Raw genomic sequence first — 6,021 nt, forward strand, 5'->3', positions numbered from 1 at the left:
ATTATGGCCCCTATACCACTCCATCCCTGATACAACATGTTATTATGGCCCTATACCACTCCATCCCTGATACAACATGTTATTATGGCCCTATACCACTCCATCCCTGATATCAACATGTTATTATGGCCTATACCACTCCATCCCTGATACAACATGTTATTATGGCCCTATACCACTCCATCCCTGATACATGTTATTATGGCCTATACCACTCTCCTCCCTGAATCAACATGTTATTATGGCCTATACACTCCATCCCTGATACAACATGTTATTATGGTCCTATACCACTCCATCCCTGATACAACATGTTATTATGGCCTATACCACTCCATCCCTGATACATGTTATTATGGCCCTATAACACTCCATCCCTGATCATGTTATTATGGCCCTATACCACTCCATCCCTGATACATGTTATTATGGCCCTATACCATCCATCCCTGATACATGTTATTATGGTCCTATACACTCCATCCCTGATACATGTTATTATGGCCCTATAACCACTCCATCCCTGATACAACATGTTATTATGGCCCTATACCACTCCATCCCTGATACAACATGTTATTATGGCCCTATACCACTCCATCCCTGATACAACATGTTATTATGGTCTATACCACTCCATCCCTGATACATGTTATTATGGCCCTATACCACTCCATCCCTGATACATGTTATTATGGCCTATACCACTCCATCCCTGATACAACATGTTATTATGGCCCTATACCACTCCATCCCTGATACAACATGTTATTATGGCCTATACCACTCCATCCCTGATACATGTTATTATGGCCCTATACCACTCCATCCCTGATACATGTTATTATGGCCTATACCACTCCATCCCTGATACAACATGTTATTATGGCCCTATACCACTCCATCCCTGATACAACATGTTATTATGGTCCTATACCACTCCATCCCTGATAACATGTTATTATGGCCCTATACCACTCCATCCCTGATACAACAGTTTTATTATGGCCCTATACCACTCCATCCCTGATACACATGTTATTATGGCCCTATACCACTCCATCCCTGATACATGTTATTATGGCCCTATACCACTCCATCCCTGATACAACATGTTATTATGGCCTATTACCACTCCATCCCTGATACATGTTATTATGGCCCTATACCACTCCATCCCTGATATACATGTTATTATGGCCTATACCACTCCATCCCTGATAAACTGTTATTATGGACCTATACCACTCCATCCCTGTACCATGTTATTATGGCCCTATACCACTCCATCCCTGATACATGTTATTATGGACCTATACCACTCCATCCCTGATACATGTTATTATGGCCCTATACCACTCCATCCCTGATACATGTTAACATGTTATTATGGCCCTATACCACTCCATCCCTGATACAACATGTTATTATGGCCCTATACCACTCCATCCCTGATATAACGTGCCAGATGTTATTATGACTGATGATGCAATACTTCCGCGATGTCTCGTGCTGCTGTACTGTTGGTTACACTTCACTACCTTCACTTCACTATTTTATTAACTATTTAATCAAACTCTGAATTTAACAAGTTTCCCAAGGTCTTAGTTTTGTCTTTTTCATTTAAACTTTTTCACCCTGGACGCTTTCTCTGGACATAGATCTGCAGGCCCTCCTAAAAAAAAAAGCCTTCTCATTGCTGCTCGTGTCCCTCATGGACCATCCTCCACGGAGGCTTGGGAACGTGCTGCGGATGCTGTCGAGGAGGGACTCTCGTAGTGGTCCGCTGAGCAGCTTCTGTGCCCATCGGCTGCACAGGTACCAAGCCTCCCTCCAGTCGGTGCACTCTGTGTAACTGTGTAGAGCCGTGTCCAGCCGTTGCGCCTCCTCCCTGTAGTACCTCCCTCGTGGCTATGCCACAGCCAATCCGACAAAGCAACCGACAGCTCGTCGGTTGTCTCCTCTGTTGCCTCCGATAGGGTGAACAGGGCGATCAGCTCCCTTGCCTTTCGTTGATAGTCGGGCGGCAAGGGCCTGACGGAGAGGTGTTTATTGATCTCCTCCAGGTGGTATCGGGCTCTGATGAGCTTGGCCGTGAACTTGATGCCCAAGACGCTGCCCTAGAGTACTTCGGGTCGTTGGTCGGAAGTCTGCCCTCCGTCGTCTCCTACTGGTACCATGTTGCGTCTGATGTTGCATACGGTGCCCTTTGCCATGTGCAATCCGCTCCGTACCTGTCAACCGTAGGGTGCCTGTTGGGAGGGGAGGGAGGAGGAAGAGGGTGGGTAACCCCGTAGAGTTGGTAGAGCGTTTTCAAGGGCATCGGGTCTGTCGCCTCTCCACTGTCCCTGGTGGCCCCAGCGCGGCAACGGGGGAAAGGTAGGGGAAGGGTGAAGGCGCTGGCAGCTGCGCCTTGGAGGGCAACGGGTGTGCTCCTGGGTTTGTAGCAGTGGTGCTGTCCCTGTTTGGCACGGCGCTAGGAAAGGGAGGGGTGGGGGAGGAGGAGAAGAAGGGGAGGAGAGAGGAGTAGTCAGAGGAGGCCGTGGTCATAGCCTCTCTGTTGTAGGGGTGGCTGGTGTCCGCCCCACCCCCTCCGCTGTGTAGTGTTGCTGCTCCCACGTTGCTTCGTGCCGTGCTGTGTGAAGAAGAGCCCCTAGAGGCATCGTTGCAGCGGTACCGGATCGGTGAACAATCCACCCGTTGCTGTGTCTGAGGCTCCCTCGACGGAGACAAGTCCATCCAGCTACCCAAACGCCCTGTCGCTGTCGATGGCGTACCGGTGTCCTCTGGTGTCCCATGTAGTATCTGTTGCGATGGTCATTGGGATTGGTGGTGCCGTATAGGTGCCACACAGCTTCCCAATTCGGTTCTCCCATGCTCCGTTCTTGGGGCCTCCGCTCGTGATGGGAGGGCCCGCTCAGAGATGCTCCCCCGTTGTATCCCCCTGTGCCGAAGGGGGTACGTTGACAAGTGTTGGTGTCGGAGTAGCCCAGGCGGTGTCTGGGTGTCCATCATCAAGTGGATAGCATTGAGAGCTTTGAGGGTGCGGGACGATGCCGTTATCTGTGCGTGGGTGTTGGCGTGGATGTTGGTCCGTGTAGAGCTGGCTGTGTGCTGCTCCGTGCGTTGATCAGGAGATGCTTCCGGTGTTCCTTCGGTGCGTCGACTCCTGTGAGAGCTTGACGATCCGGTGGTGACACCAGGTTACCGACCAGGAGAAGCGTCCGGTGGTCCATCGGTACATCGCCTCCCAGGGGAGATGGACGGTCGTGTCGCTCATAGCGTTGCCTCGTAGCGTTGTCTCAGATAGGAGATCGACGGACGGGTCATAGCTGTGGTTCCGGCGGGGTCCATGAGGGGCATAGAGAGCGTCGAAGTGCCTGGAGACCTGCTCTATAGTGCTCCCTCGCCGTCATGGCCGAAGTGTAAAACTAAAGTTATGGAGAGAGAAAAGTAACCAAAAGGAGACTTTTCCGACGTCTGGGTGGAACCCGCCTTCCTTATGGCAAAACTCCAGATCTAGACAGGTCCCAGCCACTACGCATTTCTGCCTACTCGGCTTCCTCAGGTGGCAGGGAGGGGAAAAAAAGTGGAGAAAAAGTGCAAAGAAAATCGCTAACGGAACTAGCCGTTCCGAAGAAAAAGGTTTGTGTAGTGCAGGTGTAGTGATGGTGCTCCAGCTGTCTTGATCTTTATCTTTGTCTTGGGTCGTTGTCGTTGTCGCTTTCCAATTGTAGAGGTCCATCGTGAAGTTGTTCCTCGGCTAAGTGGTGAGGAGAGTGGAGAGATGCTCTGCTTATATAGAGCAAGTGGGCATTGCGCCAGTGGTGCAAACCATTCTGATTGTTCCGTTGTGTGTGCATGCGCTGGAAGCGTGGACACCATATGTGAATTGATAGCCAACCATCTATCTTCAGAGTTCGTACTGTTAGGTGACCGAAACTGGGATATGCTTAACACCCCGGCAGTCCTACAATCCAAGCTTGATGCCCTCAATCTCACACAAATCATCAAGGAACCCACCAGGTACAACCCTAAATCCGTAAACATGGGCACCCTAATAGACATTATCCTGACCAACCTGCCCTCCAAATACACCTCTGCTGTCTTCAATCAAGATCTCAGCGATCACTGCCTCATTGCCTGTATCCGGCCACGGGTCCGCGGTCAAACGACCACCCCTCATCACTGTCAAACGCTCCCTAAAACACTTCTGCGAGCAGGCCTTTCTTAATCGACCTGGCCCGGGTACCCTGGAAGGATATTGACCTCATCCCGTCAGTTGAGGATGCCTGGTCATTCTTTAATGTTACTTCCTCACCATATTAGACAAGCATGCTCCGTTCAAAAAATGCAGAAACAAGAACAGATATAGCCCTTGGTTCACTCCAGACCTGACTGCCCTCGACCAGCCACAAAAACATCCTGTGGCGAACTGCAATAGCATCGAAGAGCCCCCGCGATATGCAACTGTTCAGGGAAGTCAGGACCAATACACGCAGTCAGTCAGGAAAGCAAAGGCCAGCTTTTTCACAGCAGAAATTCGCATCCTGTAGCCTCTAAGCTCGCCAAAAAGTTTGGAGTACTGTAAAGTCCCATGGAGAACAAAGAGCACCTCTCCAGCCTGCCCACTAGGCACGAGGCTAGGTAACACGGTCTGACCACGCATAATTTGCCGTTGATAACATCGAAGACTTCAAAAGAATTTCTCAATGGCTGGCCATGCCTTCCTCCTGGCGACATTCCAACCATTTGGCCATACAGCCCCCGGCACCCCCCGCTGCTACCTCGCCCGAAGCCTCCCAGCCTCTCCTTTACCCAAATCAGATAGCACGATGTTCTGAAAGAGCTAGAAAACCTGGACGCCATACAAATCAGCTGGGCTTGACAATCTGGACCCCTATTTCTTGAAACTGTCCGCCGCCATTGTCGCCACCCCCTATTACCGCTGTTCAACCTCTCCTTCGTATCATCTGAGGATCCCCAATGGATTTGAAAGCTGCGCGGTCATCCCCCTCTTTCATAAGGGGGAGACACACCTGGAACCAAAACTGTTACAGACTATATCCATCCTGCCCTGCCCGTATCTAAGGTCTTCGCAAAGCCAAGTCAACAAAACAGATCACTTGAACCCACATCGCAATCCCACCGTACCTTCTCCGCATGTGGCATCCTAGGTTTCGCCGATGCCAGGTCACGGCGTGCACCTTCCAGCCACGCTCAAGGTGACTAACGGATATCAATTAACCGCAATCGATAAAACAGACATTTACTGTGCAGCCATCTTCATCGACCTAGGGGCACAGAGCTTTCGACTCTTCAATCACCATATTTTAATCAGCAGACTCAGTAGCGCTCGGTTTTCTTAATGACTGCCCTTGCTCTTCACGCAACTACTTTCGACAGACAGAGTTCAGTGTCGTACAAATCGAGTGCCGGAGGGCATGTGTCCGGTCCTCTGGCATACTCTATGGGGGTCACCACAGGGTTCAATTCTCGGGCCGACTCTTATATTGGCTCTGTATATACATCAATGATGTTTGCTCTTGCTGCGGGCGATTCCCTGATCGACCTCTACGCAGACGACACCATTCTATATACTTCCAGCCTTCCTTGGACACTGTGCTACTTAAGCCTCCAAACAAGCATTCAATGGCCATACAACACTCCTTTCCGTTGGGCCTCTCAAGCTGCTCTTAAACGCTGAGTTATAAAACCAAGAATGCCATGCTTTTCGAAACCGTTCGCTGCCATGCACCCGCACGCCCCGACCTAGCCATCCACCCTGGACGGGTTCCGAACCTAGATATGTGGACATCTATAAGTACCTGAGGTGTCTGGCTAGACTGCAAACTCTCCTTCAGACTCATTCAACATCTCCAATCCAAAAATCAAATCAGATGCGAGTTTCTATTCGCAACAAAGCCTCCTTCACTCACGCCGCAAACCTTCACCTAGTAAAATTGACTATCCTACCGATTCTCGACTTCGCGATGTCATCTACAAATAAGCTTCCAACAC

The sequence above is a fragment of the Salvelinus sp. IW2-2015 genome, unplaced genomic scaffold (assembly GCF_002910315.2).
Source record: "Salvelinus sp. IW2-2015 unplaced genomic scaffold, ASM291031v2 Un_scaffold4347, whole genome shotgun sequence".
Lineage (NCBI taxonomy): Eukaryota > Metazoa > Chordata > Actinopteri > Salmoniformes > Salmonidae > Salvelinus > Salvelinus sp. IW2-2015.